Consider the following 13,029-nt stretch of genomic DNA (forward strand, 5'->3'; position numbering starts at 1 on the left):
CTATTCTATTTGCTTTTTTATTTGAATACTTATTACACTATTATGGGAAATTAAATATTAATAAAAATCAGTTTTGAAAAAAGGAATTGTAAACTAATCAATTGTATAAATTTACCTCTGTGTGATGCAAACTCCCATTTTTATAATATCATAGTATATACACTTCTTATATTATTTCCTAAGGTACTGCTTTATTTTCATTACAAATATCAAGGAGTGAAGGGGCGCCTGGGTGGCTCGGTTGGTTGAGCGACTGCCTTCGGCTCGGGTCATGATCCCGGGGTCCTGGGATCGAGTCCCGCATCGGGCTCCCGGCTCGGCGGGGAGCCTGCTTCTCCCTCTGACCCTCTCCTCTCTCATGCTGTTTCTCTCTCGCTCGCTCTCTAATAAATAAATAAATAAAATCTAAAAAAAAAAAAAAAACAAATATCAAGGAGTGAAAATAGCCCTTCATTAGGGCGCGGACATCAGAGGGAGGTAAACACCCGGGTCTGGGAGTCAGACCCACCCAGGATTGAACCAGTTTTTCTCCCTGCTAGCTGTGTGATCAGAGCGAGTTACATAACTTTGCTGAGCTTGCATTTATTCATGTGCCAAATGGGGATGAGAACACGTAAGTCAAGGAATATGTCTCCTAAGTCAGGATTAGTTGAAGTCAGATAATAAAAAGGTGGGTTGCTGAGCAGGGAATTCTGCATTTGGAGGGGGGAGACAAGCATCTTTGGGGGCGCCAATCCCTCCGTGACCCTGAGAAAATGCCTCCAGAATGTCTGCTTTGCTTTTCCCTTTCCTGAGAAGTTCCCAGCTGGAAGTAAGGGCAAGAGATGGAATTCATTCATTCAACAGGCACTTACTGAGCCTGCTTTGTGTGCCAGGGGCCACTCCAGATGCCCGGAGACACAGCAGCAAACAGGAGAGACAGAGCCCCTGTCTACATGGAGCTTCTATCCCAGTGGGAGACAGGCAGTCACCTACTAAACCGGGAGATTTTAATATGGCAGATGGTGGGAAGAACTGGATGAAAAAAGAAAGCAAGGGGAAAGGATAGGGACTCCAGGGCAGGGGTGGCATGGCTCCTATCCTATGTGGAGAATCCGGGGAGGGCCTGAGTGATCAGGGGACATCTGGGCAGAGACCAGAAGGAAGCAGCAGTGTGAGTGGTTCTGATATAGGGAGGATGCGGATTTCCAACAGAAGGAACCGCGAATGCAAAAGTCCTAAGGCACAGCGTGGTTTGTTAGGGGTCAGAATGGGAAGGGGGGCAATGGGTGACATTTTAAGGACTTCTGAGTGAGGTGGGAAGCCTCTGAAGTGTTTTCGGAAGAACCATGCATGACCCGATCTAAACGTTCTCGGAGGTCGCTCTGTGTGCTGGGTTGAGAAGAGCCCATGGGCAAGGGAGGAAGGGGACCCGTTGGGGCTTTCCCATTCTCGCTTGCTGGGACTAGACAGAGCTGTCCTGGTGAGATGCAGTGGGGTCTGCAGATATTTTGGAGGTAAATTTACTGACATATTGCTGTGAACTCAGAGAGAAAGAGGGACTCAGGGATGCTTAGAGCCACCGTGAGGACGGTGCTGCCTATTTTCTCAGGGGAGGGGGGGAGCCTGGTGGAAGCGCCGGGCAAGGGAATCGGTGTGTCTTAGGGCAGTTACCCCGAGGGTGGCTGAGCAGGCAGGGCCTGAGCCTGGAGTTGCGGGGATGCTCCCCTGGGAGTCTTCAGGGCATATGTGGTGTCTAAAGCCAGGCACTTGCAGGACGTTCCCTGGGGCCATGGGTGTAGATGAAGACAAGTGCTCTGAGCACTGAGTTCAGAGCCACTCTGACACTTAGAGGTCAGGAAGATGAAGAGACACCAGCAAGACTGAGGAGGAGGAGAAGGAGGGAGGGGGCAAGAGGTGTCCTGAACGCCTGGAGAAGGAAGTGTTTCAGGAAGGAAGGAGATGGAGTCAACATCTCAAGAATTAGTGGCCACTCCGACCTTGGCAAGAGCACTCCTGATGGAGGTGGAGGGGATGAGGCCCGGAGGGAATGCTCTAGAAGGGCTGGAGACCAGTACACACAGCTCTTTCAGGGAGTTCTGCATAAACTGGAGCAGGGAGATGGCACGGAGCTGGAGGGGGGCTGTGGAGCCTGGCATCAAGGGAGAGTGCTTTTATTTTGGCCAAGTATTAGAGATATTTTGGCATGTTTCAAGTTGTGTCCCTACTTGTGTGTGAAACACTGTGCGGGCAGGAGAGATCTCCCCTGTGCTAAATGGTTTGGAGCCACTTCTCTAGAAAACATTTTCTTTCTGAGTTCTCCAGTCAGTTTTCTCAACACTGAACATTTGCCTCAAGTAACAGCTCCTTCTTTAATTATGGCAGCCAGCTGCAAAAGGGAAACTCCAGGGGCTGGGAATGTTGCCCCTCTGCTTTCTGCCTCTTACGGAGTGTGAGGACTAATCACCGCCCTGATGGGAAGGTTTAAGGTCACCACACACGTGCATTTAATTCTGCTAGTTCTCAAGTAAGAGCAGAGGTGCCAGGAGAAAGTGGAAAGGGCCCTGGTGGGGAAGAGACAGCGACCTGCCCCCCACCCTCCCTTCAGTGACCATCAGCTGTGTGACCACAGCATGTCATGGGGCATCTCCGGGCATCTTTAGTGAAAGCACTGCAAGCAGGTCTCTAAGTGACCTCTTTGTCCCTCAGACTGTCCTTGCTTTCTTGAGAATTTAGCTATGCATTTACAATTATATTTATCCTCTATTTCTAGGTGTCTGCTGTGGGAAGGGGAGCAGGTCTGCTTTCTTGCCTGGCTAAAAGCACACCTGTGAAGCTGGATCAAGTCACTTCCATGCATTCACTCGCTCGCTCATTTAACAGTATTGACTGAGCACCAACCCTGTGCCAGGAACAGGTAGGCCCTGGGGACCCAGGGGTACACGAGGCATATTGTATCCCTGCCCTCAGAGAGCCTGCTGCCTAGCTTCCCTAGGTCTTTCACCCGGTCCTTTAGCTGTGTGACACACCCACCACTTAGATTTCTCCCTTGTTCTCTGGGAGACCACATCCTCTGGGTCTGCTGGAGGTTGCTTGCTTCCTGGGCCAGCCGCACAGCCCTCAGGGGCTGGCTTCCTGGGACTCAGGGCTCCCTTTCTTGGGGTACTTTTTCATTTTGCTCAAGAATGTCCTCTAATAGGGATGCCTGGGGGGCTCAGTCGGTTACGCTTCTGCCTTCGGCTCAGGTCATGATCTCAGGGTCCTGGGATCGAGCCCCACGCCGGGCTCCTGCTCAGCTTGAAGGCTGCTTCTCCCCCTGTTTATGCTCTCTCTCTCTCTGACAAATAAATAAAATCTTCAAAAAAAAAAAAGAAAATGTCCTCTAATAGATTCCTGAGAAGGTGAGCAAGGGAAGAAAAAAATTACCTCTTTGTATATCTGAAGACATCATTTCCTATTTGCCGGAAAGTTGAATAAGTAGAGAACTTTACCTAGAACATCCATTCAAAATTTGGACACTATTGCCCCGTTGTTTCCTAAGTCTCCACATTACTTTAGGAAAATTTCTATCATTCAGGTTCTCAATTCTTTGTGGGTGACCTATCTCTCACCCTTGGATGCTTTTTCTTTTTTTCTCTTAATCTTTTCTTTTATCTTTGGGGTTCTGAAATGCCATGATAACATTCCTTGGTGCAGTAATTTTTCATTCTTTTGGCCTAGGCCCTTTCGATCTGGAGACTAATAACCCTCAGTTCTGGGCAGTTTTCTTGTCTTCTCTCTCCCGACAATCACCTTCGTTTTCCTCTTTTTTTTTTTTTTCCAAAGATTTTATTTATTTATTTGAGAGAGAGGGAATACAAGCAGGGGGAGAGGGAGAAGCAGGCCTCCCGCAGAGCAGGGAGCCCGATGCGGGGTTCGATCCCAGGACCCTGGGATCATGACCTGAGCCAAAGGCAGATGCTTAACGACTGAGCCACCCAGGCGCCCCCGTTTTCCTCTTCCTTTTCTTTTTCTGGACCTCCAATTAATCAGATTTTGGCTTTTGGATTGGCCCTCTGAATTCCTTATCATTCCTCTTTTCCATGTCCCTCTCCTTCCCTCTCTCTCTCTGCTGGTTTGTGTGTTTTACTTCTGGGAGATTTCCCTCACTTTCACCTTCTAATTCTTCTCTTGAATCTTTTATTTCAGTTGACTGTTTTTATTTTAATGAATTCTATCTCGTTTTTTTAATAGCATCCTATTTTTTTAATTCTTTTTAAAAAATATTTTATTTATTTATTTGAGAGAGAGAGAGCATGAGCTGAGGGAAGGGCAGAAGGAGAGGGATAAGCAGATCCCCCCTGAGCAGGAGCCTGATGCGGGACTCAATCCCAGGACCCCAGGATCATGACCTGAGCCGAAGGCAGATGCTTAACCGACTGAGCCACCCAGGTGTCCGCCCCCCTTTTATTTAAGTAACTTCTACACCCACCACCGGGATAGAACTCACAACCCCAAGATCAAGAGTTGCGTACTCTACTGATGTAGCCAGTCAGCTGCCCCAGCATCCTATTCTTGCTTTATGGATTCAATATCATGTCGTATCCAAGGATATTCATTAAAGTGTGTTTGAGGTTTCTCTTCAGTTTTTGCAGTTTTTTTATTTCCTTTTTTTGTTTGTTTTTTTATTCTCTTTTATGTCACCATGCAGAACTGAATATCTGATTGAATGCAAATATCTGTTCAGTCTGGGTATCAGGTATGTGGATTTTTATTGTCTATGCTTTTCATATGTTTGAATGATTTCATACATGTTTTAGGTAGATTAGAAACCTTACATATGTTCGTCTGCCTTGGTGACTGGAACCGTTCAGCTCAGCACAATCCGCAGGGAGCTGACCTTTTAGTTGGTGTACCTCCAAGTGACACTATTTGTCAGTCTTTTCTCTTGAGCCAGGTTTTCCAGAGACCTTCCTAATCTGCCTGGGTACCTACGTCTGGCTGCCAAAGCTGGGGGAAAGGAGGGGAGAAGGCAGGAAAGAGTCTGAGAAGCCCATCATTTAAGATGCAGCTGTTGGGGTGCCTGGGGGGCTCAGATGGTTAAGCCTCTGCCTTTGGCTCAGGTCATGATCCTGGGGTCCTGGGATCGAGCCCCGCGTTGGGCTCCCTGCTCAGCAGAGAGCCTGCTTCTCCCTCTGCTTCTGCCTCTCCCCCTGCTCATGCGCTCTCTCTCTCTCTATCTCTGTGTCTCAAATGAATAAATAAAATCTTAAAAAAAAAAATAAGATGCAGTTGTTCACTGAACCTGCTGCTTTCGATCCTGTGCCTCATCCCCACCTTTCCCTCCGTCCTCCTGGTGCCCTCGAGTCTGGAGCCTCTCTTGTTCCATTTCTGCAAATCATAAACCCTCAGAAGGGGTGGCAGCCACTCCTGCCTGCGAGGGGTGATCAGGGACACCCAGGGCTTCCGTTATTTCTTAAAGAGACTTCCTACCGGCCCCATGTTCACCTACTGTCTCATGCCTGACATCTCAGTGGTACCTGGCGCTCCTAAATCCTGGAACTCTTGGATTCAGGGCGAACCTGCTCACTTTTTATCGGCGTTCCTCTCGGAAAACAGGGAGGTTGTAACTTCTTCTCTAGGACACTTAGCTCTAGATGTTCCCCATCTCCCGTTTTTAAAAGATTTAAGTTCAATATTTGCATAAATAAACCTTTTAATTCTCACAGATTGCTTGCCTTTAAACTTTTTTTTTTTAGTATAGTTGACACAAAATGTTACATTAGTTTCAGATGGACAACATGGTGATTGGGTGTTATGTTGTGCTCCCCACAGGTGGGCAGCTACGTCCGGTACCAGGAACACTGTTACGGCATCTCTGACTATGTTCCCTATGCTGTGTCTTTTATTCCCGTGACTTACCATTCCGTAGCTGGAAGCCTGGCTCTCCCACTTAATTTTGTATGGCTATGTTTACCAAACTCCTACAGGATGGGACCTCAGACTGAAGGGCTCTAGGGGAGTTTCTTGTGACACAATGAAGACATGCAGTTCTCAGAAATGGTCACAAGGTGGCTCAGTGACGCTATATTTAATTTAAAGTTACTTTCTCCCTACTACTGGGCCAACCCACGAGAGTTAAAAGTCTTGAATCTTGGTTAATCCAGCATAGGGTATTTATGCTGGGCTGAGGTTCGGCGTGCTTTCTAGTCCACCTGCTTCTAGAGACAAGGGAATGGAGAGCCATTCGGGAGTCACCCAGTCTGTCTTCTATCTGGAGGGGCTCCGTGGGAACAGGCCCTAGGCTTGAATTTTAAAATTCTTTTAAAGTCATATTCAAAGCTGCCTTCAAACTGTAATACTGTGTGAGTGCATGAAGGTGGCAGGGGGCACGAGGAGGCGTGAAAGAAACAGAAGAGGAGTCCCTGGGTCACTTACCACATGTCCTGAACTCTTGCCTCGTGCCACTAAGCACTGTGAAGACACAAAGGGGTCAAGACAGGGTCCCTGCCCTCCAGAGTTTACAACCTGGTAAGGAGATGAGCCCACAGAAGACACGTGACTGCAACCAAGGAAGTCTGCCATAAATGCCCAGTGGAGGAACCGGAGATCAAAAGTGCTCTTCTCCGTGTGGGGATGCGGGAGTCACTCCCCTGCTCCGGAGTGGAATGCCCTTGCTGGGGGATGGGGCTGGCCTTGGAAAAACGGTCTAAGTCAACCCTTCTCAAATTGGAATACGTGCAGTAGGCATCGCCTAGGGCTTTGGTTTAACGGTAGATTCAAATTCAGCAGGACTGTGCATGCGTGCAGAGTCTCACCTGAAACATACGGTGTTAATTGGGCTGGGTGCAACCTCGGCGTTCGGTATTTTTAAAAGCACTTCCCAGGTGATTCTAACGCACGGGAAAGTTCGAACATCACTGACCTGGGGAACATGTATTACTCCACCCAGCATCTGAACCCCCCAGCTAGAGTCAGAGCCCACCCCACACTATGGAAGCTGCACGCGAGACCCTCTTTCCCCCACTTCCCTAGCGTCTGGGGCTCGAGCATGCACTTCGGGCTTCACCAACCAACTTGACCATCTCAGACTTCGCTCGCAGCAAAAGCTACTGAAAGAAGCCGAAGCTGCTCAGTACCGACCTTAGCAAGGATTTTGGCCTTGGTGGCAGCTCTACTGTTCTCAGAGGCGGCGGTGACCATTCCAGGGTCATGATGTTCAGCCGCAGTCAGGCCTCGGCAGACCAATTCTGCTAAGCCTGACTTTGAGCAGTGGTCTTGGCCGCACAGCCTCTGAAACTGGTCCTATGGTCCTGGAGATTGTGAGCTACCCAATATATTAAACCCACCCAGAGTCCTTTATGATTAAGTATAATACACCCTTTAAAACCCCGTAACACAAATGTGTAGATTAATGAATTGGTTTTTGTTGTTGTTGTTGTTTGTTTGTTTTTTAAGATTTTATTTATTCGACAGAGAGAGACACAGCGAGAGAGGGAACACAAGCAGGGGGAGTGGGAGAGGGAGAAGCAGGCTTCCCGCTGAGCAGGGAGCCCGATGTGGAGCTCGATCCCAGGACCCTGGGATCATGACCTGAGCCGAAGGCAGATGCTTAACGACTGAGCCACCCGGGCGCCCCAGATTAATGAATTGTTATAAGGCAAACACCCTTGTAAACATCCCTGCAAGAAGAGTTTGCTATCCCTGAAATCCTCCATGTGCCCCCTAGCATTTTTTAAAAGATTTATTTATTTATTTATTTTGGGGGCGGGGAAGGGCAGAGAGAGAGGGAGAGACAGAATCTTTTTTTTTTTTTTAAGATTTTATTTATTTGTCAGAGAGCACAAGCTGGGGGAGCGGCAGGCAGAGGGAGAAACAGGCTCCCTGCTGAGCAAGGGCTTGATCCCAGGACCCTGGGATCATGACTGGAGCCAAAAGCAGATGCTTATCTGACTGAGCCACCCAGGTATCCCAAGAGACAGAATCTTGAAGAGGACTCCGTGCTGAGCCTGGAGCCAGACACAGGGCTCGACCCCATGACCAGGAGATCGTGACCTGAGCAGAAACCAAGAGACAGACGCCTAACCGACTGAGCCACCCAGGTGTCCCAACCCCTTACCATTTATAACTCCTCCCTCCCTGCTAAGAATATCCCTATCCTGACTTTTAGAGTAATCATTTCCTTCATTTTCTTTATATTACCTCTGTAGTTCCCTAAATACACTATAGTTTTACCTTTTTTTTTTTTTCTTTCAGTCTTTGATTCATTTATAAGCTCTCACTCTCCCTCCATTGAAATTTCATTGTTGAAGAGACTGGATCAGTTGTCCTGTAACATTTACCAATCTGGATTTTGTTGATTGATGTAGTTCATTATGTTCCTCTGTCCTCAGATTTCCTGTAAATTGGTAGTTGGATCTAGACCAAAACTTTGATCTGACTGATGTTTGAGACTTTGTTTGGCGTGGCCTCGTCGTGGGAAGTATTGTGTTAGTGGTCAGAGGTACATAGGTGTTTGGCTCTATTTCGTTGGATCTCCCTTTGTGATGTCAGCCTTTGATCATTCCTAGATCCATTAATTCATTAGCAGTTACAAAACAGTTATATTCTATCATTTCTTCTTTCTTCCTCTGGTGGAATACTTCTCCATAGACCCCCTTCAGCTTACTATTTATTGGGAAGAAAAACTTTCTCTATCCTCCTAGGTGCAGTGTTTGGAAGCTTGCAAATTAAACTGACAAAAGACAGATTAGTAAGAGAAAAGCAGATTTTTATCCACTATGTATCTGTGCGTTCACAGAAGAATGTGTCTCTTCTAATTTGGGGCTTATGTGCCACCTTAATAGGGGGTAGGGAAGGGCAGAGAGGCACTTCTTACACGGGGAGGGGGAGAAAGGGCACTTACATGACTTTTTGGAGAGATAAACAGACCCTTAGGAGGACGGGAGGTCAAACAGTCCATGTTTGTGACCGTGTTTGGGTGTGTACAAATCTCTCCAAGAGCTTTGAGTTGCTCCTTAGTGACCAGTGAGTTCTTTTGGGAAAAGCTATGCTTTTAAGCAGATAAGGGATTTCAGAAATTCAGAAACCTTCAGTTCAAAATCATTTTTATGCCCCAGTGGCTTATTCTGGCCCCCTTCGCTGTTCAGTCACCCAGTGATATAGTCTGTAGAGGGAAGTCAAGGTAAGTTCTTGATTTTTTTATTTACCAGGGAGGGTGTGGTGGGGAAGAGAGCGGTTTCCCAAGCACCTCCCGAGAGTGACCGGTTAGGGGGGCGTGTGCCTGCATGGGTGTATCCCATCATTGTGGAGCCACAGATTTATAAATATTTGATGTGTTCAAAGTGCCCTCTCTCTAGCCAGAGCGGGCCTCTTCAAGTTGGCTCCCAAGCCCTATTGACACACCCTTAGATTTTCAGTACTTCTGTCTGATGTGACAAACATGGACTCTGCTATTTCTTCACGAAGCTCTGGTTTCTTCTAGTGGGAAAAAGGAACTTCTTAGGGCAAGGAACTCGCTTGCCGTTGGAACACGCAAACCCCTCTGAATGTCCGCTGCAGCTCTAATGTTGGCTTGCGGTGTGTTTTCAAGTACTTGCAGGTTATTTTGGAGTTCTTCAATCCACCAGATGGCCCGTTTCCTCCCTACGCTTTCTTCCTCACAGACACTATTATGCAGTTCCTGTTTCTATCAGAAGTTTGCCCCAACCTGCTTGTGTTTGGGAGTGTGTGGGGGTACCCTGTCAACTGCTTTGGCTGCATACACTGCTCATGGGTTTTCCTATCCTACTTGCTGTGTTTTTATGGAGGGATTTGCGGAAAATGAAAAATCAGGCCACTGCCACCACCTTCATATAAAAATGCAACTTTAGGGGCGCCTGGGTGACTCAGTCGGTTAAGTGTCTGACTCTTGATTTCGGCTCAGGTCATGATCTCAGCGTTGTGAGATCGAGCCCTGCACTGGGTTCCACCCTCCGCGGGGAGTCTGCTGGAGATTCTTTCTCTCCTTTGCCCTCTGCTCCTCCTCCCCACCCCCGCTCGCACACACTCTCACTCTAAAAATAAATCTTTTTTAAAAATGCAACTTTGGGCGCCTGGGTGGCTGGGTTGGTTAAGCGACTGCCTTCGGCTCAGGTCATGATCCTGGAGTCCTGGGATCGAGTTCCGCATTGGGCTCCCTGCTCGGCAGGGAGCCTGCTTCTCCCTCTGACCCTCCCCCCTCTCATGTGCTCTCTGTCTCTCTCATTCGCTCTGTCTCAAATAAATAAATAAAATCTTTAAAAAAAATAAAAATAAAAATGCAACTTTAACACCCTTTTACGAAATGTCTTCCACTGTTTAAATGAAGCAAATTTGGTTTTTACTATTTGCCGCTAAGAACTGCACAGAGGGATATTAAGCCAAGGGATGGAAGATGCAATTTGTTGCCCGACCTGTTTTGAGGCCTACAGAGAGCTAAGGAAATTTGTGTAGCACTGTGGGTGGACCATTAAGGCTGTAACATGGATTGGGGCCTGGAACGTCCTCAACTGTTGGACCAGGTCAACTCACTGTTTTATTTCCCTGGAAGCTTGGATGATGACAAACTATGGTCAAAGCATGACACATCTTTGCTGTAGGCGACGGGGCCACCATAGATTCTCGAGCAGGACAGTGGGGTGCTCAGAAGACAAACCTTCTGAGTGTGCAAGAGGGACAAGGGGAGTGAGCGGGAGAGCAATACTAGGTGGCGAGTTAGGCAAGTAACGCCTTGGTCTACAAAGAGAGGACGAAGTATTGAAACGAGAGCGGTGGGAATGTCAAGGGGAAGACAGGTGACAATGGAGGAAAACTGAACGGTACTAGGTGACCATGAGGGGAAGAGTCATCACTGGGTGAGGTCTCAAAGTTGGGTGACTAGAAACAAGAATAGTAATGTCACCTCCCACATGAGTGACCTAGAGTTGAAACTGGAAAAGTGATCCCTATCCTAGGAATTTATTCTTCACACAATTCTCTTCAAGCATTTATTTCCAAGGTGACACGTAAGTGGCCTGTGTTGATTAAGAGGGGTGGGACGAGTGCCTCGCCCGTGCTCGGGGTTCTCCCGGCCGCAGGGATGTGGGAGGTGCCCCAGTGAAGGGCACAGCGTAGAGGGACTTCAGAGCCGGCTGGCTCATCCCAGCGCGCTGTCCACTGCAGCATCTGCCTTCAGAATCTGCCAGACCCGCGGCTTCTGTAATTGCCCACGTGACACCGAGGAGGCTTTAAGCACTTCAGAAGGGGCCCAGGTGAACGGCCTCTCCTATGAGTCCGATCATTTCCAAGGCCACATCCACTCTGACCCCTGCACATCTGGTCTAAAGTAAATAGACCTTTTCCACTTACCACTAAAACCCTGCACTTCAAGCACTCACGGGAAAGCTCAATCTTGGACTGACTACACTCAAGCTCCAGTCAAGATGACTGCGATCATTTCAGAATCAAATGAGAATGGTAATTGCCCTTTCTTGAAGAAGCAAATAAACTCTGTCTATAGCAAGTTATATCACCAGAAAGCTACAAGTCTACACTCATTGCTTCAGCTCCCTGCAGAAATGCCACCATGGGTTTTCAATGTACTTTTCTGTTTTACAGAAATTAGCAAAAATGACAAGCAAATTTATGCATTTTATGAACTTGCATCGGAGACATTTTCACTTTGATAGCCAATAAGCCTTAATGGTAGAAATTTCTGAATTTTGTACTGGAGATTTTTTCTTAGCAACCGTTCTAAGGTGCAACAGGATGACACCTCTCTTTATCTTGGTGCTGGAAATCTCAGATCTAAATTCAGTGTCCCAGAAAAGCTTGAAGCCCTCAATTCCCCTACAGGACCCTTCATCTTGCATCAAGTTATACTGTACTAGTCATTTATTACAACCTATCTCAAACCTAAGAATTTGGCATAAACTATATCCAACTGCCTACTTTCCCCTCTCCTGTATTTTGAGTTTTTTCACCATTACTTGTGGTAGTGATTAATAAACAACACAGGTGCCCCTCAAAGTCTAGCTTTAGAAAGCCAATTAAGAGAAATGTGAAAAGCAACTACCTTACTGTTTACTTTCAGCCAAAAGATGTTTTGGAGTAGGGGCGCCTGGGTGGCTCAGTCGTTAAGCGTCTGCCTTCGGCTCAGGTCATGATCCCAGGGTCCTGGGATCGAGCCCCGCATTGGGCTCCCTGCTCCGTGGGAAGCCTGCTTCTCCCTCTCCCACTCCCCCTGCTTGTGTTCCCTCTCGCTGTGTCTCTGTCAAATAAACAAAATCTTTAAAAAAAAAAAAGATGGTTTGGAGTAGGAGGAAACAAAATTGTCAGGGTGCGGGGGTGGGGGTGGAATATGGGTTTAAACTAAAACTGTTAACTGGGCTAAGTACTTTCAAGGGCATGACTGTTAGAAGGGGCCAATGTTAAGCTCAATGGTTACATTAACTAGGTAAGACTACACTCTAGAATTCTTTGTTAGCTCTGGCACAGAGCCCATATTACCTCCATTAAAATCATAACCAAACCTTAAGACCTTATCCTGAGAAACTGTGATATGGTGAAGGTGAAAACAATGAGCACTGGCGTCAGGCTTGGTTTCAAAATCCAACTCCAGCACCAATGGGATGTGCAACCTTAGGCAAAATACATAATCTGAGACCGTTTTTTTGTAAATAAACAGTATTTTGGATACCATCTCACCAGGTCGTTGGGGACATAAAGAACACAGAACAGTGTCACAAGTAACTAGTAGGATCCCTAGGAGGCAAAAAATATTCTTTCCCGGGGCACCTGGGTGGCTCAGTTGGTTAAGCGACTGCCTTCAGCTCAGGTCATGATCCTGGAGTCCCTGGATCGAGTCCCGCATCGGGCTCCCTGCTCAGCAGGGAGTCTGCTTCTCCCTCTGACCCTCCTCCCTCTCATGCTCTCTCTCATTCTCTCTCTCTCAATCTTTAAAAAATATATATATATATTCTTTCCCTTTCACATATTTGAGCTTAAAACCCTGGGTTGCCCTCTGCCATCATTTTAGCCTGGTCCTATTCAAATTTCAATTAACCTACTAAC

The sequence above is a fragment of the Leptonychotes weddellii genome, chromosome 10 (assembly GCF_054177405.1).
Source record: "Leptonychotes weddellii isolate Sample4059 chromosome 10, ASM5417740v2, whole genome shotgun sequence".
In the NCBI taxonomy this organism is placed as follows: domain Eukaryota; kingdom Metazoa; phylum Chordata; class Mammalia; order Carnivora; family Phocidae; genus Leptonychotes; species Leptonychotes weddellii.